Below are 24,010 nucleotides of genomic sequence, written 5' to 3'. Positions count from 1 at the left end.
TTGTTTGTTTGAGAGAGGTGGGGCAGCTGGGGAGAGGGGCAGAGGGAGAAGGAGCGAAGCAAACTGTCTGCTGAGCACAGAGCCTGAGTGGGGCTCCAACTCACCACCCTGAGATCATGACCCTGAGACCATGACCTGAGCCCAAACTGAGTCTGACGTTTAACTGACCAAACCATTCAGGTGCCCCTAGCGCAGCTGCATTTATTCATCATTTCTCCTTATCAGTGACTGTTTGAATCTTTCCCTTTTGTTTCATGAACTTGATAAACTTTGGCAGTGCGTTGGTCAGAGATTTTAGTAGACTGACCCTCAATCTGTGTTGGCCTGATGTTTTCTTATGATTGGACAGTGAAGATAGAGTTGGGGAAAGAATACCACAGAGGTCAATACCCTTCTCATTGCATCATATCATCAACCTTATAATACAGCCCTAGAAATGGTCATTTTTCAACAACAGCTTTGTTGTTGTTGTTGTTTACATTTGTTTTTTGGGTTTGGTTTTTTGCTTTTGCCGAGTGGTATTTAGAAACCTAGATCTGGACACTGGATGTGCCCATGGCTACTAGGGTGTCACTGTTTCTAGGCCCTTTCAGGGAACAAAGTTAGCTTTCTCACCCCTGTTTTTTTAACTTCTTTCTCTGACAGTGAGAAACCTGGTTCCCATTACATACAGTTAATTTACTTATTTGATCAACCCTCATGTACATGTAAGGTAGTTTCAGAATTGCTAACCCCATGAAACTCTAATTTACCAACTAGAATGTAATTTCTATGACAGTTCTTTATTGTCTTTGTCCTTAGAGTATCCAGTCAAACCTTGTTTCCAAAGTCATTTAGGTCAGTTCCCCTTTCCCTACCACCTTCAGTGAGGTAATGTCATACATTTGTAAACAGTTATAATTTCAGTCTTCATCCCATCCTGGGATCCCCCAACATCCTAGTTAAATTTTTTTTACACTTAGTAGTGAACCCCTACTCCTTCCTCAAGCTATGACAACCACTGATCTGCTTTCAACTCCAATACTTTTCCCTTTCCCAGAGTGTCATATATTTGTAATCATGAAATAGTTAGGCTTTTGGGTCTGGCTTTTTTCATTTGACAGAATGCAAGTAAGAGTCCTCTATGTTGTTATGTAAGTCAACAGTTGAATAGTTGAATCAATAGTTTCACCCCTTTTTTATTGCTGATAAATAGGAATACAATTGACTGTTTTATCTTGAGTATTTATCTTGCAAACTTACTAACTTTTGTTATTAGTTCTAGGGAACTTTTGTATAGATTCTTGGGTTTTCTACATAGACACATTGTCTATGAAATGCGACGGTTTTTTCTTTTCTAACCTGTATCCACTATATTTCTTTTTCTTGTGTTATTGTACTTGGTTAGGTCTTCCAAATAATATTGAATAGGAGTGATGAGACATACTTGCCTTTCTTGATCTTAGGGGAAAAATTTGATTTCTCGTCATTCAATATGATATAAACAGGTAGATTTGGTTTTTTCGTTTGGGTTTTTTTTGTGGTTTTGGTTTTCTTTTGTAGATGCACTTTATTAGGTCAAGGAAATTCCTTTCTATTCCCAGTTTGCTAAATGTTGTTATCATGAAAGAATGTAGAAATTTATTAGATGCTTTTGTTGCATCTATTGAGATGATCATATGGTATTTCCTATATAGTCTGTGAATGCATCAAATTATATTAACTGGTTATCACATGTTAAACTAGCCTTGCATTCTTGGGATGAACCTCATTTGATCATGATACATTATATTTTTTATATATTGCTGGATGCAATTTTAAAATATCTTATTGAGAAATTCTGGTCTATATTAATGAGATACTGTTCTGTAATTTCTTTCTTTAGCTTTGGTATTAGAGTAATGCTGGCCTTGTAGAATGAATTAGTAGGTGTCCTTCTATTTCCTGGAAGAAATTTTGAGGACTTGGTATTATTTCTTCCTTGAATATTTGGTAGAATTTGCCAGGGAAACTATCTGGGCCTGGAGTTTTCTTTTTTGGAAGGATTTTAACTACAAATTCAATTTCTTTCATAGATGTGAGATTATTCAGGTTATCTCTGCTTCTTGAGTGAATTTTAATAGTTGGTGTCTTCAAGAAATTGGTCAATTACATCTAAATTGTTAAATTTATAAACTTAAAGTTGTTCACATATGACTTATTATATTTTAACGTCTGTGGGACCATTAGTGATCTCTCTCATTTTCTTCCTGATATTGGTAATTTCTGTCTTCTTTTTTTCTTGATCAGCCTGTCTAGAAGGATATCAATTTTAGGATCTCTTCAGTGGATCAGCATTAAGCTCCATTGGTTTTCTTTATCTTTTTCTGTTTCCAACTTAATTGATTTCTCCTCTTATTTTTAATATTTCCTTAGCTTGTAGGCTTAATTTGTCTTTCTCTAGTTTCCTAAGCCAGAAACTCAGGTTGTTAATTAGTGATATTTCTTCCATTCCAAATTAAGTATTTAATGCTATAAAATTCCCTCTAAGCACTGCTTTAGGGGGCATCCCACAACTTTTGTTATGTTATATTTTCATTATCATTCAGTTCCAAATACATTTTTAAAATAAAGTATTTTAGAATTGTTTTAAGTTTCTAGAAAATGATAAAAATAATGCAAACAGTTTTCATATACCCCACACCCAGTTTCCCACATTATTAATATCTTATATTAGTGTGGTACATTTGTTATAATTAATGAACCAATATTGATACATAATTATTAACTAGAGTCCATACTTCATTCAGATTTTCTTAGTTCCTACCCAATGTTCTTTTTTTGTTCTAGAATCCCAGTAATATACCATATTACACTTAGTAGCAAGAGCACCTTAGATTCTTTTTGGCTGTGAAAGTTCCTTAGAGTCTGTGTTTTTGATGACCTTGACAGTTTTAAGGATTGCTAATCAGGTATTTTATAGAATGCCCCTTAGTTGGTATTTGTCTGATGTTTTTCTCTGCCATTATATGTTTTGGGGAGGAAGACCACAGGCTAAAGTAAAATTTTCATCCTATCTTATAAAGGGTTTATAGTATCAACATGACTTATCCCTGTTGATGTTAATCTCGATCACCTGGTTGAGGTAGTGTTTGTCATGTGTCTCCACAGGAAAATTACACCTTTCTCTCCTCTCCATACTGTACATTTTGGAAGAAAGTCACTATGTTTATAAAACCCTCGCTTAGGGAGTGGAAAGTTATGCATCATCTCCTTGAGAGTGGAATACCTACATAAATTATTTGGAATTCTTCTGAATGAGGCTTGGTCTATTCTTCTCTATTTATTTATTCATTTATTCACTCATTCATTTATTTATCAGTGTGACTCATGAATATTTATTTTATGTTTTGAGTTATAATCCAATATAATTTATTCTGTTGGCTAAATTGCTTTGGCCATTTGGAGCTCTTCCGTTTGACTTTTGGGTCTCTTTCACATATACCATCATTGTTGGCTTTATATTTTTTATTTTATGCCACTATAAGATGCTCCAGACTCATCTTCTATATTTCCTGCCCAATCCTAGAATCAGCCATTTCTCTAAGGAGCCCTGTTCCTTTTAATGGAGAATGATTTTACAGACCCAGATCTGGAGAGTAGGTGTATTTATTGCTACCTGGGTTTTCATTGCATTAGGCCCTCAGCTAACAGAGAAAGAAAATATATGTGTGTATCCTAACCTGTGTGTGTATTTCTATATGTAATCATCTGTATGTATACTAAGCTAACATAAGATCATACTGATGTCTCCAACTCTAATCTATACCCCATGGATCACTTCAGCCTATTTCTCTAAACTTCCTTGTCAGCAGTGAAAAACCTGTCTCCCACCACTACCATCCATTTACTTAGTTGTTCAATTCCAGTATACATTATGATGGTATCAGAATTATTAAACTATATCCCATGGTCAATAACTTTATCAACTAGAGTACAATCTGACAGATACCATTCATTTCCAAAATTATGTAGTTCAGTATCTTTTCCCCCTACACACTTTTCCCCCTTCATACATTTGTCATACAGTTGGATTGTCTTGTCACATTCTGCATCCCATCCTGGGTTCCCACAACCGCCTATAAGATTTTTTTTTTATAACTTTGCATACATTTAACTTCACTTTTTGTGCTGTAAAGTTCTATGCACTTGATGGATACATAATGTCTTGTATCTACCACAAGATCCACAGTGGAATGAAGAATAATTTTACTGCCCTAAAAATGCTTCACCCATTCATCCCTGAACTCCTGGCAAACACTTTTTTATTGTTCCTATAGTTCTGACTTTTCCAGAATGTCGCATAACTGCAATCATATAATATATAGGCTTTTCAAGCTGACTTCTTCCACTTACCAATATCGATTTAAGCTTTTTTTTTTTTTTGTGGCTTGATAGTTCACTTATTTTTATTGCTGAATAATATTCAATTTCACGGATGTACCAAAACTTGTTTATCTACTTACCTAATATAGGACATTTTGGTTGATTCCAGTTTAGGGCAATTATAAGTAAAGCTGTTACAAACATTCATGTGAAAGCTTTTATGTGGACATGTTTTAAAATCAGCTGGATAAATACCTAGGAGTATGATTTGGGAATTCTATGATAAGGTTTGTTTAGCTTTGTAAGAAATCTCCAAACTGTCTTCTAAAGTAGCTGTATCATTTTTCATTTCCACAAGCAATGAGAGTTCCTGTTGTTATACATCCTTGCCAGAAATTAGCATTGTCAGGTTTTATTTTATTATTATTTTTATTTTAGCCACTCAAATAGGTGTGTAGTGGCATCTCAATGTTGCTTTAATGTGAAATTTTCCAGTGACAAATTATGTTGAGCATCTTTTTGTATGCTTATTTGCATCTGGATATTTCTTTGGTGAGGTTTCTGTTAAGATCATTTGTCCTGTTTTAGTTGGGTTGCTTACTTTCCTATTGTTGGTAGTTCAAAATATTTTAAAATTCCCCTGAGACTTCCTTTCAGCTTCATGGGTTATTTAGAAATACATTGTTTAATTTCCAAATATCTGGAGATCTTCCAGCTATCTTTCTTTTATTGATTTCTGATTAATTCTGTAAGGATCTGAGAACATATTTGGGATCATGTCTGTTCTTTTAAATTTGATAAGTTTGTTTTATGGCCCAGAATATTGTCTATGTTGGTGAATGTTCCATGTGCACATAACAAAAACGTGTATTCTGAAGTTCTTTGGTGAAGTGATAAATGTCAATTAGGTCAACTTGATGATAGTGTTGTTCAGATTATTTATATTTACTGTTTGTTTTTTTTGACGATTTGTTCTAACCGTAATAAAAGAGTGTTGGCCTCACCAATGATGATTGTGGATTTGTCTATTTGTCCTCTCAGATTCATCAGATTTTGCCTCAGGTACTGGGAAGCACTGCTTAGGTAGGTGCACCTTTAGGACTGTTAGGTGCCCTTGGAGAACTTACCCCTTTATCATTATGTAATGTTCTACTTTATGTCTGATAATATTTCTTGTTCTGAAGTCTGCTTTGACTGAATTTAATATAGCTACTCCAGCTTTGTTTTTTTTGTCAGAGAGACGGGTGACACTGTGCATGGTATATGGTTTTCTTTTTAACCTTTCTATGTCTATATTTAAAGTGAGTCTCCTATAGGCAGCATATAACTGAGTCTTGTTTCTGAATCCAATTTAACAATCCTTGCCTTTTAACTGGTACATTAAAGTGATTATTATTATGATTGGATTAAAATCTATTATCTTGCTAGCTGTTTCCTATTTGCTCTATTTTTTCTTGTTTTTTTTGGTTCACTTTCTGCCTTAAATTATTAGGCATTTTTATTATTCCATTTTTTCTCTTACTTATTTATACCTCTTTTTAAACAATGGATAATTAATTTATGAAAATAGTTAATTTAGGCATCTGCAACAATGACTTCCATCTCTACTCCTGGCTCAATGCTGACAGAAGTAATGCGATTAACAATTCCCGAAGGGCTGTACAAGTCAATGATTTTCATCTAGAAATGCTGCTGTGTCTTAGATCCCTCGCCACAGGTTTTTCTCACAGTGATTCTCAGTCTTAGTAGGCAGCCGAACCAGTCCTTTCACTTTAAGGTTCTTTTCCTTTGCACCTCTGGTCAAATCAGCACACATCTTCTCCAGGGATTTTATATCGCGGATGGTTAGGGTGATTCTAACTCAGTGAACCACCACCTCTGGTTCCACAGGTCTTTCCAGTATCCTTAAAACCATGACTGCCGGGCGATAAGCTCTGGTCGTCATCCTAGCGTGCTGTGATCGAGCCCTGCATCGGGCCCCCTGCTTGGAGAGCCCGCTTCTCCCTCTGCCTCCCCCCATGCTTTTGCTCATGCTCTCTCTTTCTCTCTCACTCGCTCTCTTGCTGTTGCTCTATCTCAAATAAATAAAAAAACAAGAAAAACCAAAACCATGACTGCCTGTGGCTGCAGCACGATTTCTTGACCACCCTGTTCCTCTGCAAGAAGGAATAGTGGTGAGCAAGGAGCTGGCCTCAGTGTCTTCTGCACAGAGGACAGATACCTCCTCTTTAACATTTAACTTTTTTTCTTTTATCCCTTTTTTTAGAGGAGTGGGAGAGGCAGAAGGGAAGGGGGAGAGAGAGGATCTTCAACAGGCTCCATGCCCAGCGCAGAGCCCAATGTGGGGCTCAATCTCACGATCCTGAGATCATGACCTGAGCCAAAATCAAGAGTCAGATGCTTAACCGACTGAGCCACCCAGGTGCCCCTTTAACATTTGTTTTAATGGTTAATGAGTCTATCTTTGAATAATATTATACCACTTCATACACCACAATGTGACTGTATATTCCCAAATTCTCCCATTCCTTTTACCACTTTTATCATGCATTTCACTTTTATTAATAGCATAAACACAGAATTATAATTTTTGCTTTAAATAGTTAGCTTTTAGAGCAATTAAAAATAAGAAAAATATATTCCACTTTGCCTTCATCCTTCATTCTTTACATAAATCCAAGTTTTTGATCATGTCTCTTCTACCCAAGAACTTCCTTTACCATTTCTTATAGAGCACATCTGTGGCAATGAGTTACCTTAATTTTTGTTTGTCTGAGACTTTTTTTCATTTGAAAGGTTTATTTGAAATTTTGTCCCGGAAATGTATCTACACTTCACCTTTGAAATATATTTTTAAGTCAGTTTTTTTTCCTTTTCAGCACTTTACAGATACCTTTCCACTGTCTTTTTGTTTGCCTGATTTCTACTGAGAAGTCCACTGTAATTATTATCCTTGTTACACTTATACAGTACCATTTTTTTTCCCTCCAGCTGCCTTTCAGTTTTGCTGTCTGTCTTTGGCTTTCTTCATGAAGTTTGAATATGATGTTCACAGGTGCTGGGTTTTTGGAAAAGTCTTCATTTCTTCAAATATTTTTTCTGCCCTCTTCTTTCTTTGTTCTCTTGAATTCCATTTATGCATATGCTATATCATTTGATATTGTCCAATAGCTTTTGGATTCTCTGTTCTGTTTTTTGGCATTCTTCTTTTTTTCTCCTTGTGTTTCACTTTGGGCAATCTCTATTCATCTACATTTTCAAGCTCACTGGCTCTTTCCTCAGCCATGTCTAATCTACTTTGTTGATCTGTTGAAGGTATTCTTCATCTCTGTTACTGAATTGTTCTTTTTAGTTTCCATGTCTCTGCTCAAAATATCTACCTGACTACTCATGTTGTCTACCTTTTCCACTAGAGCCTTTAACATACTAACCATAGCTATTCTAAATTCCACATCTGATGGTTCTCAACATGTAGGTCATATCTGAGTCTGGTTCTGTTAACTCCTTTGTCATTTTAAACTGTGTTTTGTCCTCCTTCTTTGTATGCCTTGTAAGTCTTTTGTTACAAGTTGGACATATCATACAATAGATATTGAGATAAATAGTTATTATGCTTGGAGATGAGCACACCTTTCCTTCCATTGAGCTGTTAGTGCAGGAGTTCATTTTAATCTAGTCGGGAGTTGGCCTGGGTTTGAAGCTTGCTTCGTAATTGGCTTTGGGTCTGCGCACTGGCTTGGGCATTTTCCTTTGTGCAACAGACAGAGAATTTGTCTCTTGCAGCTCTCCTAGCTGTATTCACTCTTACTTGTGTTTGACACTTGACAGGGTGATTAGAGGTAGAGCATTGGGAGAAGGAGGTGTTGTCCGATATTCTTAGTAAGCCTCAGATTTAGGCAGACATTGTGAAGATGGGTCTTGCAGCTGTGACATTCTCAAGCTGTGACATCCTTGCTCCTTCTCCAGAGGTTCTGCTGGGCCTACATAGAGTCCCATCCCTCTCCCAAGAACCTCTGTCTCCACTTTTGTTCCCTTTTCCCTGCGTATTAAGGCTCTTGCTCCTCTGAGATGATACTGATAATGAGTCCGGCAGTATGTCGGCAGCAGCTTCTATGCTTTCCCTGCTTCAGCCAGTATCACGGGGGAACTTCTCGTGGGCTCTTCCCCAACTTTCCCTGTGAATTCCTAGAGGACAATCCTTTGAGAGAGTGGGACTTCCTACACACACATGTCTTCAGCCTCCAGGAACTTCACATGTCCACTCAGCCTTGAGCAATTCATTAAAAATATCTGTCTGGGGGCGCCTGGGTGGCTCAGATGGTTAAGCATCTGCCTTCGGCTCAGGTCATGATCTCAGGGTCCTGGGATCGAGTCCCGCATCGGGCTCCCTGCTCCTTGGGAGCCTGCTTCTCCCTCTGCCTCTCTCTCTCTCTGTCTGTCATGAATAAATAAATAAAATCTTTAAAAAAAAATATCTGTCTGGGGTCTTCTGTTTAACTTAAAAAGAGTTCGACAATATCTTTCTTTGAAAGCACTTGTCTCTCCCTATGTTTCAGGATAGTTGTGTTTGCCCTGCAATCTCAATTCTCTCATGGGTTCAAGAAGAGTCATTAATTCCCAGCTTCTCAGCTTTTTTTTTTCTTTCTCCTTTGGTTGGGTAGAAGTGATAGTCTGTTCAACACTTTTCATCTTCCAGCTGAATTAAGAAGTCTTTTTCTACACAGACGAAACTTGACCCATCTCACATATTTCACATAAAAGAGTGAGTAAGTATATGGTAAAGAGACTACAAGTTAAAAAAAAACCAAAAAAAACTAGTTTCCCATTCCTGCCATGGAATTGATTAACCAGGAGTATGACTTCAAATAAGAAAAATAGACTGATAAGACTTCTTAGGTCCACCACTCCAAAAGGATCAAATGACATAACTATGTGAAAGTGATCTGAAAAGCAAAAAAAAAAAGAGATCTGAAAAGCAAAAAAAAAAGAGAGAGATGGTATAAATGCAAAGTTTGAGCTTATGTTTTATTCTTTAGTTGTAGATTATATATTTAAAAATAAAATAGGTGTTTTACATCTGGCCACATAAAGATTCATTCAGATCAGTTCAGCAACGTTATTGAGCACCTTCTATCTGCCAAACACTGTCCTAGTCCTTAGTTCATCTGAGGAATGAACAGGACACAATCTGTGCCTTCGAGGAGTTTTTAGTCCAGCAGAGAAGACAAATACGTGTTTAACTTGATTTGATTCAGTAATTTAAATATAAATATCTGAAACAAGTATCTGTCTACTTCATTTTTAGAAGAAAACTGAGTAACACAATATATGCATATAAAAATAATTTTTTACAATTAGATTATTCCACATTGGGATACTGTTTTAAATTAGAGGAAAGTGACAACTAATTTTCAAAATATCACCTTGATTACAACTTCATTAAATGGACAAAAACTCTTCTTACAATGACAGGAATATTTTACTCTTTAAACAATTAATTTGTATCTCAGACATTGTAGTAAAATGCTTTACAGAGTTAAAACTTGTCATCACCAGAAAATAATTTTAATAATACTTTAAACAGAAACATTTTTATGTATTACTTAGGTAGCTCCTTAAATGACTTACTCTCTTTTTCAGTAGATCATTTATAATGAGGGGTTCCCAAAGCTGAACAGTTAGATGCAAAAACATGTGTTCAGAGTTGAGACAGAAATGGCAAATGGCCACATTCTTAAGATCATGTAATTGAGTCAAATAGGGAATTCAATACCTCAGCAGATGACAAGTTCAAGGATGACCCTGTTTTAGCAAAAGCTAAGTTGGAACACATGAAACCATCTGATTTGGAGTTTTCATGTGAATCGTTTTTGGAGCACAAGGATTAATGAATGTATGAGAATGTGTCCTTGGATTAGAATGCATTCCTTCAGAATGAGAATAAGAAATATGAGAAATATTAAAAAGAAAACAAATACAGCATTGTTAATTTCTTACTATGTGACCAAAAGACTTGAAGCAAAGGATTTGTGTGACTTCAGTGGTGGGTTACATTCCCACAATGCACCTGCATGCAAAAGACAACTGTAAATAGTATATGTTACTGTTCAGAGTCAGAAATATTCACAAGCTACCACCAAACTTAGTTCAGTCTTCTTCATACACTGCTAGGTTTGTCCTCTGGAACTAACAAGATTAAAAATTCAAATCTGCTTATGCTTTGGACTAAAAGTAGAATTATCTAAAAACAGATATCTATGCATATAGGTATATTAAAAATATGAACTGCACATTTTGGGAGCATTTTGGATTCTTAACAAATGTCTGAGATTAACTTAACTGTGTAATTTAAAACTCAGTTGGTACAAGGAAAACTCTACCTTCAGTTCATATGGATTATGTCATCAAATGTAATAATAGATTATGAGCTAAATAAATAATACAAGTAATTCAGACCCTTCTCTGTTTATAACAAAGGCAAGTAAAAATCTGCAAAAATTGTGAACTTTTCTATGGTTCTGGGTCAATCTGAACAAGAGTACCAGCTGTTCTATTAGATAATGTCTTGGATCAAGTCACTCTTGAATGAAATTTTTCACACTTTGTAGTAATAATGCATCACTATTGAAATGAAAAAAAAAATGATGGCAAATATCTGAGATAGTCCGGAAATGAATTCTTTTCCATGACTGAATTTATCTTCTCAGCCAGAAAAGATTTAATTAGGATTTTGCCAAACTCCATGATTTTGCAACAGTTTACAAATTAACAATACGGTATTGGTGCAATGAGAACATGTATCCAAAGCGTGAGACGAATTTATCTCCTGTGATCTTACCTCCCACTTTAAGGAGAAATAAAAATAAATGAACAGCTACTTTTAAGTTTCAGAATTATTTGACAATAACTTAGAAAAATTAGGGAGGTCATGCAAAACACAGACTGATACGGGAATTGTTTCTTGTCCCTTCTTCTAAAAGTGTCATTCTTTCATCTTCCAAACACTTACCAATTGGTAGTGAGAAGAAAGGAAGACTACTCTTCGCCATGATGAAAACACAGGTGAGAATGTTAATAAATTTATTCTGACGGCAGATGCTCTTATGGTGGTAATGAGATTTTTAAATATATATTTTACTTGTGCAGCCAAAACATGCTTACCCGTTGAAATGGTGAGATACATAAATGAGAGGTTATTTTTAGATTTTCTTTTTATATTGCAGATTTTCTCTTTAGATGGCGCAAAATCACAAAATAGTTTGCTAAATATCCTTCAGCCGAGTCATAATGATTGCTGGGATCTAAGTAGCAGTGTTGAAGTTTTGCTAATAGTAAATCATGTTCTTTATTCGAACTATGGCTTTACAATGATTTGAATTATGCCAGAATTCTGTTCTAGGCCATTTGAAATCAAACACGAAAATATTAATTTCTTGCAACCAAGACATCTCATACCACAATATGATACGCATGGCTGCTCTACAGTAATAGCCGAGCAATATTTTTTAAGCGGAGAGCAGTTAGTGTTCTTGTCCAAGGCAGATGTTTTCCAGATTTGCTATTGTCACTCATTAAGAAAGTAAGAAGTCTGTGAGTTATGATAATGTGAGGTACGATATTGTATATGCCATCTCATCCATAAAACACCACAGATTTTCTCGGCTAATTCTTTCCTTTGCTTGCTTTAATTGGTTCAGTATGACTGTTTTTCCATGAGTGTAGAAACACTTATTTTGTCTGTGTGATAAAATGTACTCAAACAGAGAAAATAGGTAGGCAGTGGGAATGCTGGTAAAATGGAAGGGAAGTAGATATTTTAGTTAACATGACTCATTATATACTTAAAAATTGTGTTGTTTTAAAGTAATTATGAAGGGAAATAATTCTGTGTATTTTATGAGACATTTAGCACATTTGATTTGGGGAACAATGTGCATATTTTGAGGAATTCAAAGCACTGTACAAATATTATCCAATGAACACTTCCATTTAAGAGGCTAAAGGAGGTCTTACTGTGTCCATAATTTACTGGAGTAAACACAGTTCACATGGCTTGATAGTGACAATGAAGTACTTAAAATGAGGTAGAACAATGAGGTAGAACAAAACTTAGATTTTTTTCCCTCCTCGAAATTGAGTTTAATGCCTGAATTATCAGAAAAATAATGTGGTAATATATACCACTGGCTGACTGTAATTTTCAACCCAATATATACCCTCTTAAAGTGATATCCTTACCTAAATTGATCTTAAAATTTAAAGTAGGTTAAATAAGATTATAATACCTTGTTTAATAATCTACTGTTGACCTGATTGACATACCATCAATTTTAAAAATTATAATAATTTATCATCTTTCTTTCTTTCATTCCTTCCAAATATTTGAGTTGAAATATCCTTACTAAAAAATAAATAACTACGATTAAAAATTTACCTTTTAAAAAATTTATTGAATCTATAGGGGTCATTAAGTGGTGGGAGAGGTTTCTGTTTTCCCACAGCAGTGGAGCATGATATCTGTGTAGGGCTCCCAGCTGGCTGGCTGCTCAGAACAGAAATTGCAAACCCACATTCCAGATTGCCTCAAGATTGCAACATGAGATGACTGAAAGGAGTAAAAACACAAATATCTTAAGAGACAATCAATGAAAATAAAACAATGACTATTTCACAAAACTTTAAATGGGAAGCCTTTAAAAGGCACTCTCTTTCTCAACCAACTGAAAAATGATGTCAAGACCCATGTACTACTCGTAGCACTTCAGTAATTGTATGCAAAACACTGAACACAGTATTAAGCTTTATCATACAGAAGACTCATAATTCATTAACAACACCCCCTACACATAACTTTCAGCAGCAGCACTTAGAAATTTATATACCAAATGCAAACCCACAGACTTGGCTGAAGGTATAAATAAAAATGGCTCACAGAGTTTAGTAATTCCAAGTATGAGTATTATGCACGTCTCTCTTTTTTTCCCATTATACTAGAACCATAAAATTTATTTCCATCCCAGACAGCCAGCGTGTACGGCCAATTTGTTATGATTATAACGACATAAAGAGAGGAGGGGGGGCTGTGGCTCAAGAAGAAGGGACTTCGCAAATGTAGAACAACCCCTTTGCACTGACGTCAATACCAGGGGAATTCTGAGGCTGACTGGAGATCCCAGATGTCACGGATGAGATTTCTATGCAGATGAATGGTTGAGCTCTCAACTGGCTTTTCTGATGCCCTTTAAGACAACCTATGCTGAACTGTACTCAGCCATGCTCTGAGTCTAGTTTGTGGCAAGGGCTATGGTGAACTGAGAAAGCCCGTGCTGAAAAAGAACGGTAGCCCTGCACAAAGATGCTGAATTTGTTACCTTTTGGTGAAACTGTTCCTCTACAAAATAAATGATTCTGGCCCCAGGCAGATTGATATTTTCTGTAACAATCTACAATAATGTTAGCTCTGGAACCAAGAAGAGGCAGTTAGAGTTCATGAATTAACCTGTGACCACCCAAAATGCCTCCACACAGTGAGAGTTAACAGATGGAGACAAAATCTCAGCACACTTAATTGTCTGTCACAATTGAGAGAGATTCTACTCCTGGCAGAAAGAAAATATATAATCAAAAGGTAAATCCAACCACAATTTATTGAATGACTACTAAGTACCAGGCATTGTCCTAGGGCACTTCACACAAATTATTTCACTTGATTCCCAACGTCTTTGAGAAATGTTTTTTTATTCCTTATTTTATAAGTAATCTAAGTAATCACATCTAGGAAACAATGAAGCTCTTCTTAGTCAGGTTTGTCCAACCCCAAAACTCGACTTGAGCTCTTCCCACAGCTGTCCCACCTTGTGGTAGATTAAAGATGGCCACAAATACCTTCTTACTGTTGTCATTGAAAAATGGAGTCTAATTGTCTAATTCCTTTTCCTCTGGAAGCTGGGTTGGCCTCAGTAACTTAATAGAATGAGGTGAAAATGATATCCTTTGACTTCTGAGTCTAAGTTATAAGAAGTCTTGCAGCTTACGTCCAAGACCTCTTGGGGCAATCCCTCATGAAGTCCCTAGCCACCGTGAAAGAATATGTAAAGAAACCCTGAGACTAAATGGGAAGGGGTCATAGTTGAACCCAGCCTTCCAGCCATCCCCACCAAGGTGTCAGGCATAAGCCATCTTGACCTGCCCCAACCAGGACAGCCATCAGTTGGACATCTCCAAGTGACCCTCATTGATGCCCTGTGGAGAAGAAAAATCATCCAGCTGGTCCCCAAATTCCTGACAGACAACATCATCCAATATGATAAAATGATTGTCGCTATATAAGCACAAAGTTTTGAGGTCGTTAGTTATGCAGCAACAGATAACTGCAAAAAGCTTTCTTCTCTGATATTACCATGCTGTGAACCTAATGACAGTCTTGGGTAAAAAACATAACCAGAATATGATTCTTTGTTTTCTTATTCAGGTTGGGATACACCTGGGTGGATAAAGAGGAAAAAGGAAAAAGAGGAGAAAAGAAACATGTCACCCATATGTTTCAGAGGTACCAAAGAGAAAGTATATTAAGATTCTTTTGACTTAAAGTGATGGAAATCTTAATTAAACTGCTTTAAACAAAAACAAAGGAAAGTACAGAATGTATTGGCCCATGTAACTGAAAATTGTAGTAGAATGTTGACCTTGGCTATGTCTGATTAAAATGCTCAAAAATATAATAAAAAATAGGTTTCTCCCTCTTTCAGCCTCTGGGCTGCCTTTAGAAAGCCAACTCCTTCCTCACGGTGACAAGATGGTCAACAGTAGCTCTAGGTTTATATTATACCATCTCAGCTGCGAACTCTCCAGCAAAGAGAATTTTCATTTGTAAGAGGTCCAGGAAAGGGTTGCCATTTGCCTAGAGTGGATCACATGCCCTTCCCTGAACCAGTTCCTGTGGTGAGGGAAATGAAATGTTCTGTCTGGTCAGGTCTTAGGAGACTATCCATTAGCATTGGGGGTAGGTCAACTCCATCTTTACCAGGTGGACTCAGAGTTTTGCTTCCCAAAGGATCCCTGTGTTTTATTTCTATCATAAGGACTGGAGGGTAAATACTACAGAGAAGAAAATGCACCTTCCAAAGGGCAGTGAGAAGGAAAAACCTATTCCATTTTCACATAATTAAAATCATGTTAATGACTTGATTTTATCTTGATTATTTAAATCATAACTATAATTTAATATTTGAATAAAATAGCTTTAAACAAAATGATGATCTTCATCTCTGCCACATACATTTTGCTCTTCCCTCTCTTGCATATGAACACATTCTCCTGTTCCCCAGAGTACTCAGTGGTCTTATGCTGCTCTCTGGCAGCCCATGGCCCCTCACCCTGCCTGGTGAGCGCCCTGTTTTCTGAACCTAATCTTTCTGAGAACTAGACAACTGCCATCAACTAGTTGAGCCAGTCACCAACCTGTTCTTGGCTCCTTCATACTGTAAAATGAAGGGGCTGGGTAAGTAGCCTTTAATGTATCTTAGATAAACACTTTCCTCAGACTTTTCAATGAGACAAACCCTATAAAAGCAAACCCTAATCCATTTGCATAGCTCATTGCCCTCATTGGATGAGAGGAGGGGACTCTTGTTCTCTCTCATAAACCTATAGAGTGGCTAACTTCCAGTCTCTTCCTCACTCCGGAGAGAAATGATGTCAACACTCCCAATCTCTTTCTCTCTTTTCTCGTCCCTCCCCATCAGGTGGGAGAGGTGCTAATCTGTTTTGTGGGAGCCTGTTTCCATGCTTGATGAGATCACAGATCACCGCTCACCTGTGACATGGCATCTAGTTCTCTTTGACAGATCTGTACTCATGCAGTGAGATCCCTCTCCTACTCTGGTGCAAGCCATAGCACTTCTTGGCTCTGAGTACTAACCCACTTTGGGAGAGCTTGCTCCACTCAGGAGGGATACTAGCCATTCTCTCTGCATTCCAGTCCCTCCTGCTCTCCAGAAGCAGTCTTTGAACTTTCAGTAAGTTGACTGGAAGACAGTGCAGCAGACTCAGCTCTCTTTGCAAATACAGAGGTTTTTATTTGGGTTGGGTGGGAGGGGAACCGATCTTGGCCTCAGGTCTAGCCGCATTCTCCAATCTAGATTTCCCAGAGCTGTGAATTTTATTCACTTCTTCTCTGCCTAAAATGATGATACTTTGGACTGCCATTTTGCTAGTGATTCTTCTTTCCATAGGTGAGAACCTGGCAGGGAGGAGAGGTAATTTTTATTTATTTATTTATTTATTTTTTATTTATTTTTTAAAGATTTTATTTATTTATTTGAGAGAGAGAGAATGAGAGACAGAGAGCAGGAGAGGGAGGAGGGTCAGAGGGAGAAGCAGACTCCCTGCCGAGCAGGGAGCCCGATGCGGGACTCGATCCAGGGACTCCAGGATCATGACCTGAGCCGAAGGCAGTCGCTTAACCAACTGAGCCACCCAGGCGCCCGAGGAGAGGTAATTTTTAGCTCTTATCTACCTCTAATAGCCATTTCCAAATTACTTTCACATGCATTCTTACCATTTCATTCTCAAACTGCCTTGTGGTCCTGCCAGGCAGGGGTTGTTAATTTCAGTTTACAGCCCCCCCCCCCCCAAAAATAGAGATTTAGAAAGTTAAGTGACTCATCCATTGTCTAGTGAGTTAGTGGCCGAGTGGGACTAAGTTGAGGTGATGAGACACTGAGAAAAGAATCTCAGAGTCAGAGGCACGCTAACATTCTACCAGAAGAATAACTCAATCAGCAGTTACTACCTATCCCTTGTACTACTCTGGCAAAAAACTGTTATGAAAGCTTAAGAATTCCAATCCTTATGTACTATACAGCATATAGGCAAAAAGAAAATCATGCAGATAACAAAGTATCGTAATGTCAGGTGCATGATTTAATTTCTAAGCTACTGTGACACTGTGACCACGCAGATCACAAAAATAACATATTGCAGATGGTTTATCCGTGTAGATCTGAGCGAACCTTATGGAACTCTATGCCCTGGTGAATATGTGTAAGTGTGTTGCTTCTGTAGTTTTTAAGGACCTTATTGGATAGGATATTGGATCTCACTAGAGATTATGCAAGCCTGAAAGCCTGTCAAATTGAGGCAGTATATGCACCTGCATCCAGCCGTCCACCACCACAGCCGTTCTGGCAGCTGTGTTCCCACCCTCCCCCACATAACTGGGGATATCAAGCCACATACAACTATGTCTGCTTATGCACAAAGAGGAAACAAGGTGACAGAGTGTAAATAGCAAAACCTTAGTGATCTCACTACTTCTAATACTAAACCAGGATATTCTGACCTCTACAAAGCAAAGTAATGAAATATTTTTGGAAATGATACCCTGAACATATTTGGTATAGGGGTGGAATCTTTCAAGAGAAAAATTTTCTCACAATCTCATTATCCCAAATTAATATCTAAGTATATCTCTGAATGTTAAGCAAAACCAGTGGAGAAAGAACTGATGACCATTCTCTAGCATTCCTTATCTCATACTAGGAAGTGGTATGAGGTTAAAAATACCTATTTCCACTTAACATTCCTTAGTTTTATAGGTAGTTTTTCTTTTTTTTTTTTAATTTATTTGCGAGAGAGAGAATGAGAGACAGAGAGCATGAGAGGGAGGAGGGTCAGAGGGAGGAGCAGACTCCCTGCCGAGCAGGGAGCCCGATGCGGGACTCGATCCCGGGACTCGATCCCGGGACTCCAGGATCATGACCCGAGCCGAAGGCAGTCGCTTAACCAACTGAGCCACCCAGGCGCCCCTATAGGTAGTTTTTCTATTTCACTTTGTGTGTGTGTGCATGCATGTGTGTGTGTGTGTGTGTGTGTGTGTGTGAGAGAGAGAGAGAGAGAGAGAGAGAACAATCTTGAATATTTTGTGTGACATCTGGATCACTTTGTTCTGGGTTTATAATAAAGCAAGGGACAATAAAAATAAAGTCAATTCCATAGTCCATGGTTTGCAATCAGGTTATAGAAGGAATAGGAGAATTCTGGAATTCTGGGAGAATGATGACCAAATTAATCACATGCCTAGTCCACAGTAGGTGCTCACCATGCTTTTGCTCAAAAAATGAACTTAAATTCACTGGGTTCATCACAGAATTTATTGATTGAATATATGCTAAATGACTAATGTTACTTGACAGCAGTGGTAGTCTTGTGCTTGTATGTGAAAGTATTTGGGAGATAAAAATAAAAGAAGCTAAATACTTTGTTTGCTTTTATACACCTATGAATTGTTTTATAAAAGTATTAGAGAATATCAAGTTGTCATCATCGTAGACACAAATAGTTAAGCCCACCTCTTCCTCTAAGTAGCTTTCCCTCTTGGATCAGGAGGGAAAGCCTTTCAATCACAGCCGTTCCTACACCAGATTCTCTCAAGAGAATGCTTCAGTCCTTGCCATGGAAAGTCTCACCACAGAGAAGCTACTGAGGAAGATGCAGAGGCAAAAATGCAAATGCACAGGGGTGTATTTACATATGAGGCTGTGTTAAACAAGCAATGTGAAGAAAATATTTCGAATCGCAATAGCTAGCTGTTCCTTGGTTCCACTGCTCTGCCTGATTCTTGCACCAAGGGGAGTTGAAAACTTGAGAAAAGACTGAATGTGAATTCCTCAACATATGTGGGACCTCTTAACATTCTCCTTCTTACATGTGAACAGAAGAATTGGCAGTTAATTTATTGCACTTATAATTGGATCTAATGATATACATTATATATATCAAGATTCAGTGGGAAAGGGATGATGTCAGCAAAAATGGCAGATTAAGGACCTCCAAAAATTCTCTCCTCCAAAAAAACAATGAGAAAACTCACCGAAATTGTCAGAATCAATATTTTCAGAATACTAGAAATTAACCAAAGGCTCCCAGCAACCTTGGTAGTAGTTTTTAAAGAAAAACAGCTGAATCTTGGTAAGAATAGTGTGATTTGTGGCATTTTAACTTGTCCTATTCCCATACCTCCTCTCTAGCTCCACAGTAGCCTTGAAAATGGAGAGCTCACTACCACAGTGAAAACCAGTAGCCTTGTAGCCACTGGAAGGAGAAAAATGGGGTGGGGCTCCTTTAAAGCTTCATTCCAAGAGAACTGTCATTATTTGACCTTTTAGTTCCTGGAAGACCCCATTTGTAAAGAAATCTTTATTTAACCTGACTCAGAGGTCACTTGGTGCAAAAAGTCTCTTCTCCAGGCACATTGTCAAAAACAATTATAGGCAATTGTTTAACTCTGAACCTAAAGTGGTAAATAACAGTTGGGGGAAATAATAGGCTAACCAAAAATTTAAAAGGGAAAATCTGGGGAATGAGAATTCCACAGGGGCTTTGAAAAGCTCTGAGCTGCTCCTGGGAATTAAGAAAGTCACAAACACAGGTAGGTGTGTGCACGTTCCCAAAACTGTGCACATGATTAGGAAAGATCTGAAAAGGCCCTAAACTCTCACCTCTAGCTGATCTAGAGGTTCTATGCAAGCAGGAAGTGAAGGCTAAGGCAAAATTGTAAATTATCTGGCTAAGCATTGAAATAGTGCCCCAACACACAGAGAAAGCCCCTCAGCAAAGACCGGGAGATTTAATAGTTCAGGCATTTAAAGAAATCTCTGTCCAACTATTAGTGGATCACTCTGCTAACCAAGTAGAAACTTAGGTGGTCACACATGACTTCACAGAATTGGCACAGAAAAGTCACTAAATAAACAAAAATAACAACACATGACAACACTGAACCCCAGGAAGGAGGAAGAATTTGATTTCCAGAATTGCCACATTATATTATTTTAAACATTTAGTTATCTATAAAAAATTATGAGGCAGCACCAGTTTGCATTCCCACCAACAGTGTAAGAGGGTTCCCTTTTCTCCACATCCTTGCCAACATCTGTTGTTTTCCTGAGTTGTTAATTTTAGCCATTCTAACTGGTGTGAGGTGGTATCTCATTGTGGTTTTGATTTGTATTTCCCTGATGATAATGAGTAATGAGCATTTTTTCATGTGTCTGTTAGCCAATTGTATGTCTTCTTTGGAGAAATATCTGTTCATGTCTTCTGCCCATTTCTTGACTAGACTTTTTGTTCTTTGGGTGTTGAGTTTGATAAGTTCTTTATCAAGATTTTGGATACTAGCTCTTTAACTGATATTTGCAATTATCTTCTCCCATTCTGTAGGTTGCCTTTTAGTTTTGTTGATCGTTTCCTTTGATGTGCAGAAGCTTTTTATCTTGATGAAGTTCCAATAGTTCATTTTTGCTTTTATTTCCCTTGCCTCTGGAGATTTGTCTAGTAAGAAGTTGCTCTGGCCGAGGTCAAAGAGGTTGCTGCCTGTGTTCTCCTCTAGGATTTTGATGGATTCCTGTCTCACATTTAGGTCTTGCATCCACTTTGAATTTATTTTTGTGAATGGTGTTAGAAAGTGGTCCAGCTTCATTCTTTGCATGTTGCTGTCCAGTTTTCCCAACACCATTTGTTGAAGAGACTGTCTTTTTTCCATTGAATATTCCTGCTTTGTCAAAGATTAGTTGACCTTAGAGTTGAGGGCCCATTTCTGGGTTCTCTATTCTGTTCCATTGATCTATGTGTCTGTTTTTGTGCCAGTACCATACTATGTTGATGACTACAGCTTTGTAATAACAGCTTGAAGTCTGGAATTGTGATGACTCCAGCTTTGGTTTTCTTTTTCAAGACTGCTTTGGCTATTTGGGGTCTTTTCTGTTTTCATACAAATAAGATTAAAAATAGAACTACCCTATGACCGAGCAATTGCACTAGTAGGTATTTATCCAAAAGATACAAAAATAGTGATTTGAGGAGCACATGAACTCCAATGTTTATAGCAGCAATGTCCACAATAACCAAAACATGGAAAGAACCCAAATGTCCATCAACTGATGAATGGATAAAGAATACATGGCATATATATACAATGGAATATTACTCAGCCACCAAAAAGAATGAAATCTTGCCATTTGCAATAACATGGACAGAGCTAGAGTGTATTATGCCAAGTGAAATAAGTCAGTCAGAGAAAGACAAATACCATATGATTTCACTCATATGTGGAATTTAAGAAATGAAACTGATGAACATAGAGGAAGGGAAGAAAAAATAAGATAAAAACACAGAGTGAGACAAACCATAACAGACTCTTAAGTATAGGGAACAAACTGAGGATTGCTGGAGGGGAGGTCAGTGGGAGGATGGGGTAATTGGGTGATAGACATTAAGGAGGGCACTTGATGTAATGAGCACTGAATGTTATATGCAACTGATGATCACTAAATACCACCCCTGAAACTAATCATCATCATCATCATTATCATCATCATCATCATCATAATTATGAGGCATGCAGAGAAACAATGAAGTATGGCCCATACAAGGGGAGGAAAAAAGCTACCAATAGGAAGCTATCCATAAGGAAGCCCAGACATTGGATTTACTGGACATATTCTTTACATTAACTATTTTAAGTATGTGCAAGGAACTTTAGTCTAAAGACTAAAGAAAATATGAGAATGATGTCTCATCAAATAAAGAATGTCAATAGAGACAGAAATTATAAAAAGAAAGCAAAAGAAATTCTGGAATTGAAAAATACATAAATTAAAATGAAAAATTCACTACAGGAATTTCAACAGGAGATTTGAGCATCCAGAAGAAAGAATCTAATAACAGGGTCCCAAAATACATGAAGCAGAAACTCTAAGAATTAAAGAAATAATTAGCAAATTCAACAATAATAGTTGGAACTTCAATATCTCATTTCCAATAATGGATAGGACTAGAAAGAAAATCAAGAACAAAAAATAGAATACTTGAACAATACTATAAACCATGTAGATCTCACAGACATCTGTAGAACTCTACACACAACAATAGTAGAATACACAGTCTTCTCAAGTGCATATGGAACATTCTCCAGGATAGAACATAGTTTACATCATAAAAGAAGTCTCAATAAATTTAAAAGGATTGAAATAATAGAAATTATTTCTCCAGTAATAAAAGGACATTTGAGAATTCAAAAATATTTAGAAATTAAGCAACACACACCTTTAAAAAGAGTAAAAGAAGAAATCACAAAGGAAATTAGAAAATGTTATACTTAGGTACAGTGTGATACACATAACACATAATAAATATTTATGAAAAAACTGAAGACACAACAAACCAAAACTTAAGGAATACAACTAAAACAGTGCTTGAGGGAAATTTATATCCATTGTATTAACCAGGTTCTCCAGAGAAACAAAACCAATAGGATATATATAAGAAGAGATTTATTACAGGAATTGGCTCACAGGATTAGGGAGGCTGAAAAGTCCCCAAATCTGCCATTTGAAAGATGGAGAATCAGAAAAGCTGGTGTTATAATTCAGCCTGAGTCTGAAGGCCTAAGATAGAGGCCAGCTAATGTACAAAGGCAGGAGAAGATGGATACCTCAACTCAAGCAGAGAAAGTGAATTTGCCCTTACTCTGCCTTTTTGTTCTATTCCCTCAAAGGATTGGGTGATACCTATCCATGTTGGTGAAGGCAATATTTTTTATGCAGTTTACTGATTCAAATACTAATCTGGAGATACCTTCCCAGACATGTCCAGAAAAAATGTTTTCCCAGCTATCTGTGAATCCTCTAGTTCAAACTGATACATAAAATTATCCACCATGCCTATAAATGCCTATATTACAAAGGAAAAAAACAAACTTCAAACCGATAACCTAACCTTCACCTTAAGGAACTATGAAAGAATAAACTATACTAAATAAAGCAAAAGGAAGAAAACAATGATTATTGTGGAAATAAATAAAACAGAGAATAAAAAAATAGTCAACAAAATCAAAAGTTGGTGCTTTGAAAAGATCTACAAAATTAAAAATTTACCTGGAATAACTGAAGAGACAGCATTCAAGTTACTCAATCAGGAATTAAAGAGGGAACATTACTACTTACTTTACAACAATGACAACAAAGGAATTAAAAGGGAATGCTATGGACAACTATGTGCCAACAAATTAGGTAATCTAGATAAAATAAACAAATTCAGATAAAGACAGAAACTATCAAAACTGACTCAAGAAGAAATAAAATTTTTGAATAGACCTTTAACAAGAGATTGAATTGGTAATCAAAATATTTTCCACAGAGAAAAGCCAATGAATTCACTGGTGAATTCTACTAAACATTTAAAGAATAATTAACAATAATCCTTCACAAACTCTTTCAAAACACAGAAGAGAAGGCAATACTTCCTAACTCATTCTATGATGCCAGTATTATCCTGATACCAAAAACAGAGAAAGATATAACAAGGAAAAAAATCTCTTATGAATACACAAATATCCTCAGTAAAATATAGCAAACCAAATCCAGCAACATATAAAAAGGATAATGCATCACGACCAATTGGGATTTATTCCAAGAATGCAAGGTTGGCTTAATATCCCAAGGTCAGTTAATGTAATATATCAATTGTCAATAGAATAAAGTATAAAAACCACCTGATCATCTCAATAGATGCAGAAAAAGCATTTTGCAAAATCCAACACCACTTAAACAAAAGCATTAAACAAACTAGGAATAGAAAGATACTTCCTTTTTTTCCCAAGTTTTGA

At 36.8% G+C, this 24,010-nt stretch overlaps 1 pseudogene; it reads right to left on the bottom strand.

The window, feature by feature from the left end:
- Nucleotides 1-5,919: 5,919 nt before the first annotated feature.
- LOC123324572 lies at nt 5,920-7,736 on the bottom strand (annotated as a pseudogene).
- Nucleotides 7,737-24,010: the final 16,274 nt, after the last annotated feature.

Source organism: Neomonachus schauinslandi, chromosome 4 (genome assembly GCF_002201575.2).
Source record: "Neomonachus schauinslandi chromosome 4, ASM220157v2, whole genome shotgun sequence".
In the NCBI taxonomy this organism is placed as follows: domain Eukaryota; kingdom Metazoa; phylum Chordata; class Mammalia; order Carnivora; family Phocidae; genus Neomonachus; species Neomonachus schauinslandi.
This window is presented reverse-complemented; position numbering and strand designations above follow the sequence as displayed.